At 45.1% G+C, this 24,855-nt stretch overlaps 1 protein-coding gene across 30 annotated transcripts in view; it reads right to left on the reverse strand.

Annotated features, from left to right (window-relative positions):
* Positions 1 to 13,985, reverse strand: part of MICAL3 (microtubule associated monooxygenase, calponin and LIM domain containing 3) — a 215,597-nt gene extending 201,612 nt beyond the window's left edge. For 11 of the 30 annotated variants that reach the window (XR_012125419.1, XR_012125418.1, XR_012125422.1 and 8 more), the window contains exon 1: positions 13,677 to 13,975. The gene's annotated coding sequence lies outside the window, so the exon portion shown is untranslated. Of the gene's footprint in view, positions 1 to 13,676 lie in introns of all 30 variants that reach the window. The other 19 variants (XM_073222428.1, XM_073222440.1, XM_073222436.1 and 16 more) reach the window with 6 other exon arrangements.
* Positions 13,986 to 24,855: the final 10,870 nt, after the last annotated feature.

Consider the following 24,855-nt stretch of genomic DNA (forward strand, 5'->3'; position numbering starts at 1 on the left):
CTCTGGTCCACATGCAACTTTCCCTCTAGAACTCCCCCACCTCCCTATTCCTTTTCTGCTGAGGGTCTGCTCCTCAAGCCACACCCCCATCCTTGAGTCTGTGCCTCCCGAGCAGCATCCCCCAGGCCTTCCCTGCTTCCATCCAGCCCAGGCTTAAGCACGGCAGCCACACTGTCATGGGCTCCCCACACTGGTCCTTCCGCCCCTTCACATGTTTAGGCATCTCAATATTGTTGTTTATCTGACTCCCTGCTAAACTGTAACCTCCATGAAGGCAGTGTTAATTTACCCACAGCAGTGTGCTAGTAGAATCAACCTATTCTCCAAAAACATGTTCATATATGTATATGTACATACGTTTATTTTAAGTTTTACTGATAGAAAACACATGTAGCATATGGTTATAATACACAATACAGTAATAAATATATATGGTAATAAATACATAGCAACATATAATAATAACACATGTGCTAACAAAATTTTTATACTCTTTACTGTAAATTCCATATAGCCAATTGATTCTCAGGGAGTGTGCCGTAGCTTCCGGTATAACTCATAGCTGCAGCTGATCCACAGATTCAGTTGATAAGTAAGTGACTTGGTTGACGTTTTCATTTACTTTAAGGAATATAACAAAACTGGAACAAGGAAGCTGTGCAGTCAACATGACACGAGCAATTTCTTTGCTGAAGTGGACCTAGTTTCTTCAAATACTAGAAGAGTATTTCCATGATTTTTTGTGTTATTCACAATGTAATGGATACAGACACAAAACACTATAAACTGCAAATGTTAAAATTTTCTCTATGACTTTCTTAGACAATGAAAAAAACAGTAAATCAAGGCCTGATATGCGGTGTTTGTTGGTTTCTGTGGTATAAATACTCCCATTATGGCCAATTTCAAGCTACCCCTCATCTCTGAACACACAGAGGTGGGAAGAGTCAGGCCACACTTTGCCATTACAGGACTTCCACCATATGGATAAAAGAGACATAAGAGCATAGTTAATGCTAAAATAGTGAGGAAGCAATGAATTTTGAGTATTTACTACCCTTGTTTTTAATATAATTTATTTAAGTATGAGCTTATACAATTAATCCATAATAATGGCTGTACTTAACAACTAACTGGAAAAATTTCTGAAAATGTAACATGGAATGAGCAGGCTCTGGCAGGTCACAGCCTACTCCTACATTTCCAGTGTTCAGTGCACAAAAGGTGCGCCAGGCATTTTTGTGGGAAGAAAGTATGACCCTGTGATTATATCACTCCTAAGTGTTTGCTGCTCCAGAGAGAATAAAGACTTTGCTGTAAGATCTTCCTTTGGCTGGGAATTAGAAAGGTAGAGAGAAAAGCACAATCATCCACACAACATATCTCTTAAAAGGGGAGGGTGTTCTTTCAATACTTGCACAAACTCAAATGTAAGAGACCTTCTTTGATTTCTCTCCGAGGTATTTCTGCCACAGAAGCACCCAGGCGCGGGGAAGTTAACTTTAACCTCCCGCCCAGTCTAAGCTGGTCCAGCAAACGTGTCATTTCACAGGCTGCTCCTTAAAGCTCCGGAGTGCTGGCTCCCACTCCGCGACAGGCAGAGCCGCTGGAGCGGCCCAGCCCGTGGGGCACGGGGCGCCCTCCCTGCCCGGCTCCCGCTGGCTCAGTGAGGCCCTCTTTCTTTGTACGTTGCTCTGCCGTTGCTACCCTCCTTTCGGCTCCTTTCTTCGGTCTTCACACAGCTCCTTGTTCTGGAGACCCTCACTCCAAGGCTGCTTTAGGCCTTAGCTTCCCACACCCTCCCCAGCTAATACCACCGTCCTGGTCACAAATGACTCCTAGGAGTGACTCCTAGACGGCACCAGACTACCCACCTGCTCCTCTACTAAGGATCTTCACGACAAAGCCCACAGCCCCGCCCCCGGGTGGCCTCAGATCACACTGTGAACCTCTCTGCCTTTGACAATCCAGGCGTCCGCTGCTCCTCCGACACAGAGATACAGAGGGGGGTGCCGCTTCATTTCCCAGCTGAGACGCCTTGCTGCTGGAGGAGAGCCGCTGCCCCCTCAGTGGCCTCCCTGCCCTCACCTCCACCTCGGCCCCGGCAGTTCGCACCCAAGACCCCACTAAATGTCCCCACACTCTTTACCCCTTTCTGGCTCTGGCCACCCATCTGCCCATATGGCCCTCCAGTGGAAATTATTCCAAACTGCCCACCCATGGGCCCTCCCTACCTCCAGCCTAACTTCCCAAGTATTTTCACACTGTGCCTCGTTGCAATTTAAGAACCTAAGTCTCCCTATCAAGATCTAAGAGAAGATTCCTCTTTCTAGGAGATAAACACTGAAGTAAGGGGTACAATGTCTCCAATTCATACAGAGAGAAGGAAAAAACACCAAAAAGCAAATGGGGCAAAATGAAAACAACACCTCTGAGTAAGAGTTTCTTGTACTATTCTTGCATTTTTTGAAATTGTATCAAAATATAGTTATAAAAAAAGTCTAAACCCCTCATTTTAGCGTCAAAAGTTCGACAATAAATAGCTCCTTTGTGCTAACCAGTCCAGTCCAGCAGGCCGTGATGATCTCATCCCCATCAAACACCCTGCTGGTGTCTCTCTCTACACCTAGACACAGGACCTCCCCTGCTCCTCCCTATCAACCCTTATCCTTCACAGACTCACTGCTTCCAGGGTGCTGAGGAAGGAAAACAACTAACCTCTCCTGGCTGTCTGCTACCAGCCAGGCCAAGTCGTGCTTGGCACCTGCTGTACATTAGTTCATCTAATTCTGCTGACCGCTCTGCAAAGGAAACAGCTTCACCAACAAGAGACTAAGACACTGGTCCCTGAGTGCACAGCTGGAGTAGGCATCCAGGTGGCCTCTGCCATCCACAGGCTGACCCACACCTCACCGTCCCCTTGCCAGCCCCACGCTCAACAGGTACTTACTGCCTGCTTTGTACCAGGCCCTGTTCTCAGTTACAGAGAACAAACAGATAATGCACTCTGACCTCACCACACTTCCATTTTAGTGGGAAGAAACAAACAGTAAACGGTGTATTTATCAAATGCTCATACAGTACTTACTCCATGTCAGGCACTATGCTAAGCATTTCATAAATATAAATTTATTTAATACTCATAAAAATCCTGAGTGTTATTCTTACAAATGAGGAAACCAATACCAATCATAAACCAAGGGGCTAAGTGATCTACCCAAGGTCACATAAGCAGTAAGTGGTAAAGCTAAGACTTGCCCAGGCAGTCTGGCTCCAGAGCCCAGGTTACTATGCCCTCCATAAACTTAAGCAAAGCACACAGAAGGGTGGTAAGCACTCTGGAAAAAAGCAAAAAGCAAAGCAGGAGTGAAAGCATTCAGAGTTCCGGGGGAAGGTGCATGAGCAGCTTTCATGGAGAAGGTGATATCTAAGCAGAGACACACAGGGGCCAAGGGACTTGACCATGTAATATCTCAGGGAAGACTGTTTCAGAAAAATGAAAGAGCCTGTGCAAAGGTCCCAAGGCAGAGCAGGCCTGGAGTGTCTGAGGAACAGTAAGGCAACTGGAAAAGCTTGAGCAGAGGGGCAGAGGGAATAGTTACCACCATCTTTTGGGCAGAATGTTCATGCACGGTTTATACTCGATTCTCTGGGTCTAACTGGTGCTCACTAACTGCTCTTCTACTGCTTACTCTCACTCCCAAAATGAACTGTGGACACTAAGAACAAAGCCTGTGACCTCTACTCTCTTTTGTAAGTCCCTGATACTTTTAAACTGATGCTTACTGCATCTATCTGCCTTGCCTTTGTGGATTCCACAGCCCATAAGGAAGACAAGCAGGTTCGCTCAGGGAAGCCTGACCCCTCTGCCCTCCTACACCAGTGGTAGCAGTAACCTCTGTATGTGCTAAGACTGCAACAAACAGACGTAATGGGTTCAAAAACAACAATCAAATAATAGTATTGTTTCAATGTTAATTTACTGATGTTGATGACCATACTGTGGCTGTGAAGACGGTACCTTCATTCTTGACAGATCCACCACTCAAGCAGTTAGGGGAGAAGCGGCACAAAGTCTCCAACTTTCAAATGGGTCAGAAAAAATGCATACAGGGGATGATGAATCAACTGGGGCAAAATGTAAACAACTAGTAAAATTTAGATAACAGGAACTATGACTCTTACAAGTTCTCAGTAAATTTGAAATCATATCAAAATAAAGAATTATCAAAAAATGAACTTTACCTGTGCTCCAGGATAGCCGGGCATGCTGTCCACCTCCTGACTAAGCCCCCAGAGGCCAAGGCAGCAAAGGTGGTGGGCACAGTGACACTCAGAAAGACAACCAAAGCAATCAACAACACTGACGGAAGCTGGGAGCACTTACGGTGTCGGCTCTGAGTTTTTCTCTAGAATCAAGTCATATTCTTGGGACAGAAAACAGGGCCAGTTTTACGAAAAGGGGGCTGGGAAGGCACCAAACTGAAACATCAGCGTTACTCTCCTGATCCCTCTGTTTAATCAGTGTCCTCATTCCACAATGCCTCTGGCATCGAGCCCTTTCCTCTGTCCCCATGGCCAATACCCTGCCCCAGGACCTGGTCACGCTCATGCACCTGAATCGTCACCAAACACTCAGGGGTGGCAAACCACAACTGGTGGGCCAAATCCAACTTGCAAGTGATGAATGGCTTCTGCATTTTTAAATGGCTGAGGAAAAAACTCAAAAGAAGACCATTTCATGGCATAAAATTCACATTTGGGGAGCCATAAATAAAAGCTTTCTCCACTGGCCCACAGCTATGCCTATTTGTTACCGATTGTGTGGTTGCTCTCCTACCACTGTAGCAGAGTTGAGTCATCACAGCCCATATGGCCCACTGAAACTGAAAACATTTAGTTTCTGGCACTTCACAGAAAAATGTTTGCTGACTCCTCCCACAGGTGGTCTTATTTGCCTTTCACGTCTCCCATCTCCACCAGACTGAGCCACACGAAATACCACTTCCATGCTCTTGCTGTGTTCACACATCTCCAATGAACTCCCTGTTGCCTGTACCTTCACACTGTACTGACATCCATCAGACCAGATGAATAAACATGCTTTTTAACAACAAAAGCCCACAAGGGCATGCTTTGTTCCTATTGTTCTGTCTTTAGAAAACTGTTCTCGCCTTGGGCCGGAGCTCACAGCTGACTCAGCTTTCCAATCTCTCAGAGCACCTCTGGTCCACGCTCCTTGCTTCCACAGCAGCCTGCACTTACCCTCAATGCAGCTCTTACCACACTACCCTGAGATCATCTATTTGTGTCTGTCTCCCCGGCTACAGTGAGATTCCAGAGGGAAAGTACCCGTCTTACTCATCTCCCAACACCCAGACGGGACTCGGTGCGAGTCACGAGCGTGAACTCACTTCCAACCCTGCAGGGCTGCCCCTTCCCTGTCCAGAACACTCCACGCCTACCCACCTCAGGCTCTGCTCACACCAGTGGCCAGTCTCAGCTGGACAATCCTACCCATGAGCTGCAACAGCCCACACAGGTCCATGGAAGTTAGTGTGCACCAGGCTCAAGCCCCAGGCTCCCGTCGCCTATGTGCCGCGTGCCCCCGGACAAGAGGCTCGTCTCCAGGGCTCGCCTGTAAAGCGGGGATGACCCAGCATCACCTGGCGCATAGGGCTGGCGGTGCATGCAAAGTGACTGAGTGCCTGGCACACAGTAAGTTCTCAGGCCGTAACGGCTACTGTCCTTATTTCCTCAAACACTGGAGGCACCTGTCTGTGCCATCTGAGTATTTCCTGGCTTTTCTTCCCTCTTTACCCAACTGCTTTGTACATTCATACTGTATCTTCTGAAACAGATGGGTTCATCATACACAGGGACAAGGTCACATGCTTCTAGGAAGCTGTTCCCTGCCCGAATACCTAGCGCAGTGCAGCAGGTAGAGGAGGGGCCCAGTGGATGTTAGATTAATAAACAAATTATCCCAAGAAGTCTAACGAGTTGCTAATAAAAAAATATACATGCAGAGCCAGGGATGGGGCTGGGAGTGATGAGATTAGGGGGACATTTGATGGTACTTTTCTATTAATCAGCACATACCCACTCATGCCCCCTGAAGACTGTCCCCGGATGTGAGGAAGCCCAGAGTATCAGCATATCACTCCATGTTTCATAAGCATTGGTCAGTAACCATACTAAGCGAACACTTAGGGTGCTCGCTACGTGCTGCTTACAAGGTGACTGGCAGAATTCAAAATGCTTATAATCACACAAAATAAATAGGATTGTTATGTTATTGCACAGGTGAAGAAACAGGCCTAGGGAGGTAAAAACAAACCCAAGGTCATACATCCTAGTAAATGGGGCAACAGCTTAATTCCAGATTTCATGCTCTTACCACTACACATTTCGGTTTTAAAATCTAATTTAGCTCCACAGCTGAGAGATCTCAGGCAAGGTATCTGACCTCTGTGAACCTCATGTCTCCGAACCGAACCTGTTAAGTGGGCATCAGATACTCAACCTCTTAAGAATGTCCTAAGGATTAAAGGAGATCATGTCATAAAGTGTATTTATAAGACAGCCTCCTGATAAATTCGTTCCCTTTCCTCCTTTCCCATGCCTCAATGTAGGTAAGGTTTTTAGCCAAATCTCTGGACCTCCTTTTACTCTTTCAGGGGCCAGCCTGAATTCTCCTGCCTCTGGCCCGTGCCTGAGCATTTGGACCTAATAGAAGTAAGCACAAACAGCCTGGAGACAGGCACAAAAGGGAAGTGACTACATACGGAGCCAAGTGAGGACTCCAGGTGAACAAGTGGATAGAGCATGAGAGAAGGCTGGCCAGCAGGCAAGGCCAGGCGCACCCTGACCACCAGCCATGGCAGCAGCTGGTTCTACGTGCCACACCAACAAGCCCAGATGCCAGGCCTGCAATTGCAGGCAGAGCCCAGGAGCATGTGTGGCTCTGAGTGTACATATACGTGGGGGATGGAGAGGACAAGGCAGGCAGTCACTTCCATCAGCAGCAGAAGATCACACTGCCTGAAAAAAGTGGTTACAAAACTCCTTCACTGTGAAGAGTTAAATTTAAAGCCAAGAAGTATTGCTACACACTATTATATTTTGGAATCTACATTTCCATACATCAAATTTGCTTAAAGCAAGGGGATACCTTCAAGCTGATGAACCCTTCCTGGGGTAATTGGTCATGGACAGAGATAAGTTTTCATTAATAACATGTGAAAGGGTCCTAAATGTTACTACCAAACAAAGTCAACTCAATTAACATAGCAGGGAGGAGCAATCAGAAGATGTTTAACTCACTTCCCAGTGACATAAGTAATTTCTGTTTGAATGGACCTGATCAGACGGACCACAGCTCATATGACATAAAAGATTATAACACAAGCAAAATTCTCTCACACTGAGCATATTCAGCAATCAGAAGTCCCATTAGGCCTTTTCCACAATATATCGGCTCCCAGACACAGCCCACCACAGAGACACTGAAGGAAAATGGAAGGCGGGAGGGCTGGCAGATCCCACCACAGGGCCACCACTGAGTTGTGGGGTCCCTGAAGACACAATATGGTGGTCTTCTAGTTAGAAAGGAGTCTTAGGGGTACCATGGTCCAATCTAATTCCCAAAGCATCTGTTAAGCCCTCCATACCCAGAGCTGCTACCCGTTAGAAGATCCGGAAAGGGCTGAGCCCAGCAGACCCTCATCTAACAAGGCTCCTGGAGCACCTCCTTCAAGCACACAGGACTGAGCAGGGCCAAGCACTCCACGCCCAGCAGACCACAGTGGTGATGGGCTACAGGGCTTCCTGAAACCAAGGTGCAGGGCTGGTCCTCAGACAGGGGCTGCAGGTATCTTGTTTACAAAGACACAAACATCCAGGGAGAACAGCCGCCAGGGGTGGGTAAATTCTAGAATTCTCTAGTATGTGCACAAAATTAAGAAAACCAAAATCAGGAAGAAATATTTTGCCAGTGAGTATAAATTTTCTTACCGCTCCACGTCCAGGACTCCCTGGCCAGTTACATCACTTATCACAATACACTATGATTTTCTGCATTTATGTCTGCTTACCCCCAAAATATGGGGACCTCATGAAGATGGACATCTTATTATCTGATACTGTGTTTGTCTTAGATACAGTAGTTGCTTAATAAATGTATGCTGAAAGAAAGCCCCAGTGTGTAACCTGAACTGAAACCACTTGTTCAGGGTGGCTGAGGCCCATGGGCCTCTGTGCCCGACCCTGGCACTGTGTTTAGGCACACAGTACACAGCAGATCCTGGGAGCTGACACATGTGTCATCTCAAGTATGTCCTTTCCCTGCCCCTCACATGGCCCCCTGCCCCATTTCCTTTTCCTCCAACATTTCACTCTTCAGCAAGGTAATTAAATGTACAGATTCGCTGTCATCCAGCCTCTGGGGCTTACTTAAACTGGGTTTTCAGACCTTAACCTGTCTGGAATAATTTCCCTGCTGTAAACAATGAAGATCAGAAGTGGTATGTGCAGATAAAGCCCTTGGCACAGTGTCTGGCCCAAAGTAACATTCACTGAGAGCTATTACTACATAATTGTTCAGAGGACTCACTTGTCTAAAGGTGCTTAAAATGCCAAAACAGAAGACTGATTATTTTTCCTACCTCTACAAGTCTGGTTTTGAGAAAAAATCTGTTTTGGAAACAAACTGACACATGTCCAAGTCACTAGGTAAAATACTTCCCTTTTCCTTTTTCCCAGGGAAACAAATGACTCTGACCAGTCATGACCAAATTGGGTAAAAGGTTCTGTTCCTAACAGTGGTCAGGATCCCAGACTAGCTCATTTAAAAAAAACTAAATAAATAAAATAAAAGTCATCCATAAAGTAGCTGAGCAAGGGCCATGATGGGGTTTGCCCAAGTTCCAGGTCTCGGGAATCAGAAACCCATGCTGAGCAAAGTAAAGGAGGGAAGAAGGGTTTCCTTACCTCTTCTGGGAGCAGAGCTGTAATCAACACTCTTTTCAGATCCCATGGTGCAGCCCCTAAGTCCCTGAAGACCCTTACACTGTTCTAGTGTCCCTTCTGGGAAATCCACCTGGGCCTGTGATCTCTTACTGCTTCAGTTACTCCAATTTTAAAGGAATATGCCAGCTAACCTAAATACAGCTCTCCTACTGCATTTCAGATAGATAACTCAAAAGTGAAGAGCAGGTGATGTGAAAGGGTGGAGAAGAGGTTGCAAAAGAGGAAGGGGTAACCCGAGAATGGTGACAACCCTTCAAGGGTGGGTCTCCCCAAGTCAGCCGCCCTCACCTGGTCCCTGAGAGCTCCACGCCAGAACCAAATGCCTGGGTCTGAAGTCTGCCTTGGCACTTCCTGAGACCCTCAGCAAGTCACTCAGCAAGCACCTCGGCTTCCTTATGACTAAAACAGACGTCCTAACAGCGCCTACCCTCTGAGGCTGCTGGGGACTGAAGCGGCTCACACATGTCACCAGCCAAAGCAGAGCCAGGCTCGCTGTCCAACATCTCCAAGTCTGCTACCATCACCATGAAGCCACTTCCACAATCCCCGCTTCAAGACTGACAGTCCTCGTCACAAGGCCGCAGTGCTGGCGGGGAAGGCAAGGAGAAGCGGCTGGCTCCTTCATGAGTCGCGTTTCTGTCAGTTGGGGAGGGTCTGTGCTGAAGGCTCGTAGTTAGAGCCCAAGGGGCCCCAGAGGCAGAGATCACACCACCTGCTCTCCATCCTCCCTCTGCAGCGCTGAGCTCCTCCCTCTTCCCAGCTCCAACCCTAACACGGGGAAGGCCATCCCAGACTCAAGCCTTCTCCATGCCTCACTGTGATCAGCACAGAGAAGGGTCAGGGCAGGAGGGAGCACAAGGCTGGGGCCTGTTTCACTTCACTACTGTCAGGTACTTATTATGCATTTTAAAGCAGGAAAAGTCAACAGAAGCTACTATTTAGCCACTTGACCCATGCTGTCCCTCGGCTTCAAGACGAGACGCTTTACTGGATACACAGCTACACGGACTTCTGTAGACCTGCCAAATGCAGAAAGACACCTTGCCTGACTTTTGGTCATGTACCAGCTGTGCCTGCACACCCTATACGTGACAGACAGAGCAGGCATTGCACAGGGATGCAGAACCACAGGGCTGTTCTCACCAAGGACCCTGCTTAGCAGAGGCTCCTGCCCTTCCGGTGCCTGCAGCCCCTTACTGAGGTACACAGCAACAGGCTTGCTGCATCTTCCTTCTTTCATCTGATCATCACCACTTTCTGTGTTCAAGTTGTGGTAATTTTCTCTCCTTCATGAAACTGACACACCAAGGATAAAAAATCAATGAATTGCAGGGTTTGGGTGATGGTTTCCCTGACCTCCCTTCCTGGGTTCTTCATAACGACGACTACAAGCCTTCCTGAAGATGAGCTGAAGCCCAAGCCACACAGGGCTGCACCCCAGGGGTAGGGATGTTTTGTCCCCTGGTGTGTCCCCAGACCCCCAGAGCCTGGACCATCACTCTGACAATATGCAGGATCAGAGCTGAATTCTGAAAAGTGGAACCACAGATGTTGGGGGCAGGGAGGTTGAAGGGAAGGGGAAGTTCACAAAGAGTTTAGGTTAACTTTCCAAACAATTCTCTACCATTCCCATGATGCACTGCATTATCTGGGAAAGCCAATGACCAACAAAGAATCAGATTTTCAACTTTGCCATCTAAAGTGGAAACTGAGAGCCCTATTACTGCACAGATTTCAGTCCAAGTGCTGTGCCTCCAGGTTTACAATTTCAACCCGTAGTGGAAGTTAAAAAGCCTGGTACTAAAGATGTCCCTGAGTTTGAATATCACAAATTTCCTTTGTCCACAAACTAACTACCTTCATTCTCTGTCCCTGTTCTCCCCAGCTGGTCTTACTAAATATTTCACACTCTCCAAATATAGATGTTTTTTCAGCTCTGATTATTTTTCCTAAAGTAATGACCCTCCTCCACCTGGCTAGAGCAATGCTTCTAGCACAGGAAAAGTCCAGGGTATGAAAACTATACTTCAGTGAAAAAAAAAAAGCTCCGTTTCAACCATAGCCTTCCAGACCCGGGTGGGCAGCAGCAACTCGGTTTAGGGACTCTGCAGTCCATGTTTTGTCACCGCAAAAGCACAGGGTTAAGGGCATCTTCAGAATCACATAACCCAGCTTTGAGCACCTTCTCAAATTCCTGTCACTCCCTTGACCTGGGGTCTCACCAAACCCTAGATCATCTGTAAAACTGGGGGTGACAAGAAGTCCTACCTTGAATATTGTTGTGAGGAATAAAAGAGGTAATGTACATAAAAACCTGGCACAGGCTTCCATACAAAAGCATGCAATAAATGTTAACTATTCTATCTAGCAATCAGAAAAGCACAATGGTCCAGTACCTTTAAGCAATTCAGGTTTCAAAAAAAGGGTTTTTTCCTATAAAAGTTATCAGTGAAGTGTAATATAAGAAGGAATGCTCAATTCAAGTCCAGCTCAGGCACCAACTTGCAACTTAGAGCAAATCATGTCACCTCCAGTCTTCACCTTATAAAGTGGGAATAATATTCTATACTAAAGTGTGATGACCTCAGAGACAAGAACCAGTGACATAACAGACAATGAAAGACTTCACTACTTCAAATAAAAAGTGCTAAGTAAATTCAGAACATGATTATTATTAAAATGTCATACCCAATACTGTGGGACATAAATAAACCAGTGATGCTTCTTTTTACTCTCTCAAGAACAGCAAGTTTAGTGGTCTTTTAATCTACTCACATGAAACCTGCCACAAGTCAGAGGCGGTAACAGCTGCTCCCTGCAAACCCTGTTCAGAGGCAGAGTCCATCAAATCACTACCCTGCACCACTTCTTAGCTGCCAGTATCAAGAGAAATTAGGGAAGGTTTATGGTTCTGCTTGGACAAGAACCTTCCCAAACGCCCACCCACAGGACTACCCAACAATCAAGAAAAGGTCCATTCTGGCCATTTACAAGCCGGTACTGGGCTGTTCAATACCTCTTCTAAACATGGCCCTGTAGGAAGAAATGCAACATGTGGTCCAGCAGGGAGACCTCAATCTTCCCTTGCTGATTTTTACCTCTAGGTGCAGAGGGTGGAGTTCCATTTTTAACAACCATAAAAATTTCAGTGTAAGAGCTAGAGGTTGGGATGTGAGGAAGAGTCGGAAGGGAGGGCTAACATTCCGAATTTAGGAAGGGAGTACACAATCAAAACGTCCAATTCCACCGACCCAAAGAGGCAAGAATTTATTCCTTTTATTAAATGTCTACGATGTGCCAGGTACTGCACTAAGCACTTTATCCACATTACTCCAACACCCATTTTCTCTCCCACACCTAGAAACACCTTGAAAAAGCCCTCACTAAATGGGAACCATCTCAGGTTGGGGGGGAAAGTCACAATCTGGTAGTCAAGTTCTTCACACTTCAAAGGTTGGTGGCTGTGAACACAAACAGGAGTCCAGGCTCCTAAAGATTCCACGCAAAGGAACTCCCAAACCCCCTTTATCTTATAATTCTGGAACTAACTCAGGCATTATACTATCAAAAAAGTTTAAAAATTTTAAACCCTGGAGCACAAGAGGAACTCACTGTAAAGCTAAAATGACTGGAACCAAACTTCTGACCCCAGTACAGCTTACAATGTATGTATGTGATTCTCTCCCTACAACCCTCTACAGACAGGCACACAGGACAAAGCCACCGCAACAGCGACCTGGCAACTGAGGGACCAGGTTAATGAGAGGGCAGGGGCTTCCTGCTGGCGGCAGCAATTCCTGTAAGATGGCTTTCTCACCAAGGAACTCAACCCTGGGGTGCAGGCCGTCATCCTGCAGTCGGCTACGGAGATGGCTGGCTCCGCAACGAACTGTCAGACGAGACCAAATGCACACTGGAGTTCTGACGTTTAGTGCCATTCTGCCCACCCACACCCCACGAAAACAGGAAAAACAAGCCTTTAAAAAAAGAAGTAAGACCCGATTCGCGATTCACCTGTTTCTCCACATTAACACCATAGTGTCTGCGTTAAACACCAACACGAAAAGAACACTAATGTGGACTGTGTTCTAGGAACGCCTTCCCTGAGCTAAGGCGACCGACACCCGGGCGGCGCACACGGCCAACCCACGCGCTCTGCGTGCGGAGGGGGGCTTCCCCGAGGGCCCATTCGCCCTCCAAGCCCGCCCCGCGCGCGGCGGCAGCTCCCCTGGGGACCGGCTCCTTGCGGCTGTCCCCGCGGCGCGCGGGACCCGGCGGCGGGAAGCCGGCCGCAGCCCTCCTCGGGCGGCCCTAGCGGGCGGCGCGTATCCGCCCGCCGCACACGCGGTCCCAGCCGGTTGGCCCCACTTACACCCCCACGACCGGAGCCCGCGGCCGCCGGGCCTTCCCGCTCCCCCTGCTCCTGGAGGTCAAGGACAGGGCCGCCCCCGACCCAGCGGGAACGCCAGCAGGCCCCCAGAAGGAAGCGCCTCTATGCCGCGGCAGGGGCTTCAGTCCCATGCGGGTCTCGGCGCCCTCTATGCCGCAGCCGCCCGCCGGGGCCCGGGACCCCGGGCTCGGGGCGCGCGTAGGAAGCGGCCCCGCGGAGCGGCGGGGCCGGTGTGGGACCGGCCGCTCATTCTCACCTGAGTCTCATGCTGGTGCGTCCCGCGGCGCGGCGCCCCCCGGCGGCTCCGGCCAGCCGAGCCTACCCCCGGCCCCCAAACCGGCCCGGTCGCAGCGTCCGGCGCGGGCACCAGCACCTGGCAGCTGAGGCTGCGGCGCGAACGCAGGCGGGGCGGGGGCCGGGCTCCAGCCCGACCACAGGACCCCGGCTTCGGGGGCGACACCCCCGAGGCGGCCCTGGAAACGCTCGTGGCTCACGCCCTCAGGGCGCCAGTGCTACCCACAGGCTCGGACTTGACCAGCAACTCATGGTTATTTGCAAAAGGTAAAAGCACTGTGCTGCCGCCCCTCCCTCCCTCCTCCTGGCCCTCCCCTTGCGCCGTCCTCATGGTACATTCCTCTCCGCCGAGCCCGACCCACGAGGAGAGCGAGAAGTTGATTGGCTGCGGATCATGGAGGAGCCACACGAAGTGGCCAATGGCAAAACACGGTGGGCATATCAAAGCCTGCCAGAAGGGGCGACAAGAGGTTGCATTTAAAGGCGACTGACTTCTTGCTCTTGGAGGACGCTTCACAACAAAATTGGGATTTTCTTCTTGACTCTATCCAGACGGGAAACAAAGAGATTAGGTGATCCTCAAATTTTTGGATTAGAGAGCTAAAAGAAAATATGGAGAGAATTGAACCAGACACACGTGTATGCCTTTGGGTACATTATTCCCTATATAATCTAGTGAGGATATTGGACTACAGTTTATCTCCGTGGGCCTTCTCATATTTTGTGATCCTACGAACCTTTGGACAAATTAGCAATATTCACGTATATTCAATTTTGCACAAGCTGCACCATCTTGAAGAACTTTCGTTGGAAGTAGTAGGCTTCTGACACCAAATACTTTACACTCAGACTATAATAAACTCCACCTTTTGTTAAGATAAATTCAGTATTCTTTCTGGGTACCTCCTCTTAAAACAGGGCATTCTTATGTGTGGAGAGCACCCCCCACCCAATATCTTGTAATTTCTATTCTTCTAAGAGTCACCTTTCCCTCCTCCTCCTCTCTTCCTCCACATTATCAGGCAAACCTTCCATTAATAATTCATTCACCTAGTAAACATAATGTTCTTTCTATAATTGTAAATTAATGATACCAAAAAAATAATAATTCATTCACCTATTGAACTGTCCGGAATTCCTGCCTCCTGGAACAATTCTTGTCGGTCAGTACTCATTCAAGCGGCTAAAGTACAGTGTCTCTGCTGAAGTCTGCAGCTGGCCATTCAACTGTGCACAGCCAATTATGCTTTCAGTCACACCACAAGTTAAATTCAAGACTTTGAAAACGTCCTTTGGTCTGCTCTACTTTACAGCTTTATATAGCTGGCCAGGCCCACATTTGGGCTACCAAGATTCAGACCAACTCCACCCTCTTCTTTCAGAACTTCTCTACCTCCCATCATCTGGTCACTCTACACCCACTGAACCTTCTTCCAAGTTGTCTGGGATACCCTTTCTAATAGCTCTGCTCCCCAGCCAGACAACTCATCTTTCAACTATTATTCAAAGAATTCTGAGAAGTCCAGTTCTTCCATGAAGGCTTGCCAGATTGATTAACAGAAGCTCCTAGCTTATAGAGATCCCATTGCTACTCTAGGTCGCCCATAATCATGATTTTCTGCCCCAATATGCTATTTTTATGGACATATTTACCTCTCTCAGTCATTTACAATAGCAGCAGCTGCTGGTCACTCATATTAAATGCGCATTATGTGCTAGGTACTGTCTGGAAGTGTTTTGCACTTCACCCTCACATCAGCTCTATGAAGTGCCATTATTATTCCTAACCTATGGAGAGAAAACGAGGCTTAGAGAATCTGATTTGCCTGGGTGCACTCAGTGGAGGTCTAACTCTGGTGCCTACCTTCATAACTCCACAACGTAAAACCATCTCTCATCTCTTAAGAACCTACTGCATTCCATACAAAAGATAATGTCATACAGTTATGTCATGTTTTACATTCTATACCTATAATATCATTTCAGCCTCAAAACAATTGTGTGAGGGAGGCTAGGAGCAGTGTCTTTATAGACAAGGAAGAAAACTACAGCTCGGAAAGGCTGACCAGTTCAGCTTTGGTAGTACAGCTGGAGTGTCTGGTTTTCCAAGTTAGGCAGAAAACAAGTCCAGGAAGACTTCTAAAAGACATGAGAAGCACTTTATCTTTTTTTTGGTTTGTTGTTTATATTCTGTCAGTGAGATTATGTCTTTGACACATCTGGCAAGTTCAATAGAGGACAGCAAGAACTGCCCCCATTGCCTAGACCTGGAGATAGGGCCTGCACTATGCCCAGGAGGGCAGGGCTTCTACGAGCATGGCTGCTGCCCACCAACACAGACAAGTTCCCAATTTGCTGGTTAGTAAAATGTTCTGCTCCACTGATGGTTATAACATGGCCCTGAAAATATAAGGTGGACTAATGATTTCTTCTTTTTAAACTGCTGAAATCCTCACAGGGTGAACACTCTAGGAAAATTACATGGGAGCCAGTAAACTTTAATATTGATTAAATAGCCTGAGTACAGTAATTCTGAGGCCACTACTTCTGAGTTGGCTTTTTGGCCCAGACTGAGTGGATCCAGTTAATTTTCACTCCGACAGCTTTCCCATCTTTTCTTATCCCCAGAGAACTCTAAAATGTCTCTGCTTATCTGAGTGTTTTATTTATGCACTCAAACATTTATTGGGCGCCTATTATGAGCAAAGAACTGTCAGACTGTGTGGGGTTATCCTGATGGATACAGGAAGCCTGTACACACTGAGTGCATGAGGAACGGGGCAGGCTAAACTCAGGTGTGTGGCAGAGTTCTATCCCTAGTTAGCAAACACGTTCCTGTAAGAATGCCGCAACCCCTAGAGCACAGGAAGATGCATTGGGCTGGTTTCTGGGGGAGGGCAGGGGTGGCGCACAGGAGCATGTGTACTGGAGAGGAAAGTGGAGAGATGGAGGTACCAGAAATAACCTGACATGTACCAAACAGTGGGGAGAAAAATGTCAATCCATAATTTGGCCATTTGAAGAGCTGTTGTGTTTCTTACTTTTAAGAAAAAAATTTTCTGATTTCATAAGTAATACATGTTCTTTGTTGAAAATATTTTAATAGAGAAAAGAAAAAGTAAAAATAAAAATTATCTATTACCCTTACCAGCACATCACTGTAACTATCTTAATGTATTTTTTCCTGCATTTTTTTTGTTTACATGTATATGTATCTTCTTTTTTGTATGTATCTTTTAAACAAATTTTGATCAAATACTTTACAATTTACTTTCTCCCAGGCAATAGACTAGGAAGTTTTCCATGCCATTATTCCAAAGCCTGATTTTAAATGGCTGTATCATATGGCTATACCTTAAATCATTTAACCAAGATTTTATTTTTGTTCATTATTTCCAGTTTTTCATTATTATAGGAAATTTCAGGAATTTTCTATATATATATATGTAATGTTTCTATGTGTTTATGATTATAGTCTAATATTTCTAGAAATACAATTGCTTGATCAAAAGACTTACACATTTTAAATGTCTGATATATGTATTGCCAAATTATCTTTCAGAACATTTACACCCATTACATTCCCATGAGCAATGTATGATGGGGCTAATTCTCTGAACCCTCACCAACCCCAGGCATTTCCTGTCTTTTGTAATCCTTGCCAATTTGATAGATGAAAAACATTTCATTGCTTTAATTACTACAGTGTATTTTTACCTATCAAGGTGATAAATACATATCTTTCCTTCCAAATGCCTTGGAATTAAATGGCAAAGATGAATGATTCCCTTTTCCTCCAGTCAACCACTCTTCTGCCAAATCCCTGAAAAATGACACAAATAACAGAGTAGAATCTGCTCAAATGATCAATGACCAGACAAGTTCAGTGTCATCTCACCTGAACCAGTAAAAAAGGTAGTTCAATGGATCAAAGACCTGAATGTAAGTCACGAAACCATAAAACTCTTAGAAGACAAACACAGGCAAAAATCTCCTGAATATAAATATGAGCAACTTCTTCCTGAACGCATCTCCTCAAGCAAGGGAAAACAAAAGCAAAAATGAGCAAATGGGACTACATCAAACTAAAAAGCTTCTGTACAGCAAAGGACACCATAAACAGAACAAAAAGGCATCCTACAGTATGGGAGAATATATTTGTAAATGACATATCTGACAAGGGGTTAACATCCAAAATATATAAAGAACTTACATGCCTCAACACCCAAAAAGCAAATAACCCAATTAAAAAATGGGCAGAGGATATTAACAGACAATTCTCCAAAGAAGAAGTTCAGATGGCCAACAGGTACATGAAAAGATGCTCCATATCACTAATCATCAGGGAAATGCAAATTAAAACCACAATGAGGTATCACCTCACACCAATAAGGATGGCCAGCATGGAAAAGACTAAGAACAACAAATGCTGGCAAGGATGCAGTGAAAGGGGAACCCTCCTACACTACTGATGGGAATGTAAGCTAGTTCAGCCATTGTGGAAAGAAATAGAGAGATTCCTCAAAAAAGTAAAAATAGAAATACTATTTGACCCAGGAATCCCACTCCTTGGAATTTACCCAAAAAATACAAGTTCTCAGACTCAAAAAGACATATGCACCCATATGTTTATTGCAGCACTATTTACAATAGCCAAGATATGGAAGCAACTTAAGTGTCCATCAGTAGATGAATGGATAAAGAAGAGGTGGTACATATACACAATGGAATACTATTCAGCCATAAGAAACAAACAAATCCTACCATTTGCAACATGGACGGAGCTGGAGGATATTATGCCCAGTGAAATAAGCCAGATGGAGAAAGACAAGTGCCAAATGATTTCCCTCATTTGTGGAGTATAATAATGAAGCAAAACTGAAGGAACAAAATAGCAGCAGACTCAAACTCCAAGAAGGGAGTAGTAGTTACCAAAGGGGAGGAATAGGGGAGGATGGGTGGGGAGGGAGGGAGAAGGGGATTGTAGGGTATCATGATTGGTGCACATGGTGTGGGGGGATCACAGGGAGAACAGTGTAGCTCAGAGAAGGCAAACAGTGAATCTGTGGCATCTTACTCCACTGATGGCCAGTGACTGCATTGGGGTATGGGGGGGACTTGATAATATGGGTGAATGTAGTAACCACATTGTTTTTTCATATGAAACCTTCATAAGAGTGTATATCAATAATACATCATAAAAAAAAAGGTAGTTCAGTTGGCTCAAAACAACTCCTAATCTATACACTGTGACTTTGAAATGGGTAACAAATCCATACACAGAAACTTTATTAGCTATACAAGGTTATTAATCTTCTTAGTTATATTTAGTACTGGCTGATATTAAGATCAGTGTGCATTTCTTCAACAATACCCAATTCTGTGATGGGGACAACTCCAGGATGGGCCAAGCGGACAGACCATCCTCCACACGGAGTGGCTTATCCACTTAATAGTACTCTCATCTCCTCCCTAGCTTGCTTGTCCCTTGGCTTTATCTTTATTTTGTGGTTTCCTGCACAGGATCTCCTTCACTCCAGCCATCAGTAGCTTAGTATCCCATTGAGAATTTACTCCTCCCCATTTCTTTGGCTGGGACTGATCACAAACCCCTCTCTGGACTTGAGGTGGGATGTGGGTAGCTCTGGGAGCTCCTGGCAGCCCTCTTGGGCCATGAGGGAGAGTCAGCCTGAGAGAAGAGGCCACCCGGAATGAGGGGAGTCCAGGAACTGTGAGGGGGCAAGCCGGGTCACACCTGTGAGCCCCAAGTCAAGCCTCATGGGAAGCCAGTTATGTGAAACGATAAATTCCCTCTTTTGTTGTTTTTTTATAACTTCAACCAGATTTGGTCAGCTTTCTGTCACTAGCAAAACAAGAATGCCAACCAAAACACTGGTTCTGGATGGTTTCTGTGGTCCAGTAGGAACTAAGCACACTCCTTCCAAACATTCTGTCACACCCATTATGCCACTAGTTCAGTTCAGCAGGACCCTCAGGGGTGTGCAGCTCTATGCTACCTCCAGGGAAGTCCCAAGTTATGTGTAGCCTGAAGGCTCCCAGGCTGTCTTGGACAGGCTCAGAACCCATCCCAACTATCTGCAGGACCAGAGAGGCAAGAGGCAGGAGCAGGATGGCTCCTGAGCTACATCCATTTTCATATGGATCAACTGAAGACACAAGGTTATGAAAAGCTTGATATCCTTGCTCCTCTTCTACACTGAAGACTGGTTTGAAACCCACTTGGGTCTCTGGAGAAAAGCTAAGGTCATGGTTTGGGATGTCCCAAAGCTGGAAGACATCTTGGGCTCTATCGCTAGGCTAAACATTTCATAATGAGGCTTTAAAAACAAAGACAAGAAAAGGGAGGGAGGAAGGAAGGAAGATCTTTTAACTTTAACTAATTAAATCTTTCTAATCCCCTTTTTGCAAGTTACACCCTGCCAGGAAAAAGGAAATTTAAATGCAAGTTGACAAAATTGCAAATACACTTATCCAATTTTTCATAATACAATGGCAAGAAATTGGGAGGTGTTCCCCCTAACTCACTGGCATGTACATCTTTAGTAGTTAGAAATTCTAAGTATACACAAGCAAAAACTAAAATGGGAGTCTATGGAAGAAATCCCTCATCACCAAAGTCAGTGCAAAATGAAACCTAGAATCACACTGTAATAACGGTCAGAATAGTGTTTCCTAGAGTTCTAATGTAACTTTGCAAGAAAACTCTTCCCTGATCCAACTCAGACTAAGTTCTTCCAAATCTCCAGGAAACACAGCAGATTTTGCCAACAGGACTTCTCTGGACTTACATCTTCATATGCAGCCCCACCTAAGAAAAATGTGCCAAAAAATAACTTCTGAATATATACATATATGGGTACAGTATATGTATTTCTCTGTCCTGCAGGACTTAGAATCTCTGAACACAGTCTCTATGCTGTTATCAAACAGAACTCAATGCTACATATTAGCAGAACTAAAACAACGGAACTCAACCCCAGGAGGGGCTCCTTTGGCAGCAAGGAAGGAAAGAAGCCCCCTGCTTTCCAGCCCCACCTGGCTCTGCTGCTCAGACTCATCGCTCTTAAAAATAAGAACATCTGCTTCAATGCTGCATGAGGCAAATGTCAAGTGCAGCCAACTGGGTTCTATTTGATTATGACTTATTTTACATGGTTGTTTTCAGTTGTGTAAGAGAAAATAATAGAAAGGAATTGAGGGAAGGGAGGAGAGGCAGAGAGCTTGTGGCACTGCACATCTGTAAGCAGAATGACAACAGACGATGCCCTGATAAAGCCTCAGAATGGAACGGGCAGACTAAAAACTGCCAACGCACAAACTGGAATCTTTCAGTTTAAGAGAGCACATCCAAGTGGATCGACCTTTCCTAGGGCAGGAAAAGATGTCCAGTCTTCCTCTGTCCAGTGCCTAGGAATGGCATGCACAGGATCCCAAATTCTCTTTGCTCTCATCTGAGATCATTGAATTTGTTAGACTGAAGCCTCTGACTCATTTCCATTCATTCATCATGGATGTCTGTGCCCACCAAGGCACGGGTCTGGGGGCTGAGAGCATACCAGAATCGGTTAGACGAGTGACCTCGGGGGGCTCGCAGGGGAGGAGAAAAGGTATGACAGGGACAGAAAGAGTCTCTGTCAGGCAGGAAGAGTGTCTGTGAGGCAGGGTGGCTTCCATCTAAGAAATCACAGAAAGTTGTATGGAGGAGGGGTTATTTGAGAAAGACAGAAAAATGTATTCCATGAAGTGAGCCTCTTTTTCCTGACCCCAGTTCCCAGGACAAACAGCAGAGCTCCTCCCCTACCCCACCAGGGCTTTTCAGAAGCACCTCACTGCCCGGGGAGCTGGAGTGTGACTGTTAGCATGTCAACACCCAGGTGAAGAGAGGCTCGGGTGGGTTTACTGTCACCTTCTTTTGCATATTTGTGCTTTTTCATTTTGGGAAAAGTGGACCAATGAACTTTATTCTGTAATAAGAGATGCTGACACAGAGGCAGGGAATGAGAAGAGCTTGGTTTAATGGTCTTTGGGTCGTCTGGCCACACCATGATCACAGGTCTATAGTATCGCCAGTTTGGTCCTGCTTGAAGTCCAGCCTCTGTGCACCAACAGGAACCACACTGTGCCTCACAGCTGCCCCTCAGGGTGTGTCTCACAGCAAAATTGTTTCCTTTAACAACATGGAAGCAGAGACAAAATCTCTAAGCTAACCTAAGGCCCCTTGGGCCAATGTCCCTAACCTTACTGAGAAGAGAAGTTATTTTCAATTTCTGAAAATCCTGACAATGAAAGCCCTAAGAAGGGCACGGGGAGGGCTGCACAACACAGAGAAGACAAGTAGTGATTCTACAGCATCTTACTATGCTGATGGACAGTGACTGTAATGGGGTTTGTGGGGGGGACTTGGTGAAGGGGGGTGTCTAGTAAACATAATGTTCCTCATGTAATTGTAGATTAATGATAACAACAACAAAAAAAATTTGTTCCATCCATGCCTAAAGTTAGCCCTAGAGCCTATTTCTGTTGTTTGCATCAAAAAATCCCAAAGGTATAAACTGTCCCTCTTAAAAACTCCCTTTTTTATCATTATTGTCCCTACTTTAATGTAAGGTAATTGAGCATCAGAGAAGTTAAAGACCTTCCCAAGGTCACATACTAATGAGTGCCACAGTGAGAATTTCAATCAAAGTCTGTCTGACTTGGAGGCATGACAAGAACAGGTTTTGTCATGGTAGTAAAATGTGCTCAAATCCTCACTTTCCTGCTTTCTGTGTAAAAACCCTGAATTAATATCTCTGAATTACAATAGTCCCTTCTAAAGTAGAGAAATGGGAAAAATAATGCTCATTTCACAGAGCTGTTGAAGGTTGATGGAAATGATACATATGAAAGCACCTGGTCTGGTCTGGAGTATGTGCTTTACATATATATTAACTTACAAAATAAAACTTAGTATCTCTGCATAGTGAATTCAACAAATTGACTCTTTGTTTAGTCCAAAGATCAGTGCTTCTGAGTTGACCCAAGGACAGTCTGTCTGTCTGTCTGTCTCTCTCACACACACACATACACACACACACACAGACACACACACATGCACGCGCGTGCACACACACACAGTTCATGGGGTTTCTCTACACCCCACCTGTGTCCTGGTGTCCCCTCTGTGGGAGGCCTATCAGAAAATGCAGACACCCTCTGGAAGAAGAACACAGGGGTACACGACATGCATACAATCGAAATCTTCCTCCCAGCACACCTTTGGAGAAGGAGGAGAGCAAAAATTATCATCCCTCTGAAGGATGGTGCAAACAAGGCACAGAGACACTCAACCTCTACCTCGAGGTTGAATAGCAAACCGAAGGTTCAGGAGAACGCTAGGTGCTATACCAGGACATCTGCTCTGAAGCACCAGAATCTAAAAGAAAGAACAGGTTTTCCCCATCGTTGGTTTTGTTCCTATCCTGCTGCTTTCCCTCTCTCCCACCCCTCTCCCACTTCCAATAAAATAGTATCATTTAAACATCCACATTACGCAAACTTACAAGAAAGTTTCCTCAGAGCTCTATTACACACCTTGTCTTCCCCTTCAGAGTTGTGACCCACTTAAGATTCTTATAAATCTTTCAATTCTGGGGAGGGAAGCCTGCAAAGATGTGTGCCATATGATAGAAAAATTAAAGCCCCTTACAATATGCAGTTAAAGAGCAAGTGTTATTTGTACTAAGATTTCTGATGCTTCTTCAGAGAAAAATTCAGATTTTCCTAGGATCAAGAAGACCCAGATATCTAGTCAGTAAGACCAACAGACATTCAAAAATTATCAGCCATAAGCAAGGAATATACCAAAGCTGTTAGCTTGCAACCAGAATGAAAGTAGATCCATATGATTTGAACTTATTCAACATAATTGTAACTCTTATGACCTTTCTGGTTTCTAGGGCCAAAAAACAACAGAGCTTATGCGTGTCTTGTAATATGATAATTTCTAGGATTTCTTTTCTTTTCCACATTCATTTCTTCAATCTGGAAGGTTTTATTTGAGGGTTCTTTGTTATTGAAAAGGAAATTTACAACACCAAATGAATTTTTAAAATTTGAAAGTGATCACTTTAGCTCAGCAACTCAAAGATGCACATTTTTTCTTTCATATGCACACATATTATTTATTATTTATGAACACAGTGTCTTGCTACTATGTATTCTATTCTTCATTTGATCATAAATCTTTTCCATGTTCTTTTGTACATGTCTTTGGACTTAAGTTTTTCTATAAATGCAAAATATTCCATTGTACTGAAGTACCACAATTTTAATTGTTCCTCTAATTTCAACTGTTTTTTTAATAACTAACACAATAGAGGATATCTTCCATGCAATTGGAACTTTTAAAGTTTTTATTAAATAACTTTATTAGAAAATACTTGTGGATTGGTACTTTTGTGGCTTTTCCTATGTATTATGTTGTATCCCCCCAATTTTACCAGTCTACAGTGCAACTCACAATAAGCAATGCAATTTTAGTGCACTTCAATAGCATTATATATTGTTTTTAAAAAGTATTAGTCATTAGCTAGAAGTAAAACAGCATTGCTGTGTTGTTACAATCTGCACTTTGCTGTCAGTGATGAACACTCATCTACATATTTGCTCATTCATTTCTTCATGTGGATGAATTTCTTCTTACAGGCTGTGAACTTATGCATGGAGTTTCTCCCAGACAAGTTTATTGAGGTATTTACGTACCATAAAATTCATTCTAAAAAGAGTACAGTCAGGCACAGACCTGATCATCTACACTTGCCCTCTTACAGCACTAAATTATGCTTTCTATCTTTATCTTGCATCTACCTACCACTTCAGCATTTTATTTCAAAAAAAATAATAATGGAGAAATGTGGAATTCACATATAAATCAAGTATAAAAATCAAATGAATAATCATATTTGACTTGATTGTTTATAGTTCATGATGCGTGATCAAAACCGAAAGTTTCTGTGATGACTGCCCTTGCACTGTTCACCATGTAAGAACTTATTCACTATGTAAGAACTTGTTCACCATGTAAGAACTTATTCACCATGTAAGAACTTGTTCGTTATGCCTCAGAAGATTGGAGACTG

This window comes from Manis javanica, chromosome 15 (assembly GCF_040802235.1).
Source record: "Manis javanica isolate MJ-LG chromosome 15, MJ_LKY, whole genome shotgun sequence".
Classification (NCBI taxonomy): domain Eukaryota; kingdom Metazoa; phylum Chordata; class Mammalia; order Pholidota; family Manidae; genus Manis; species Manis javanica.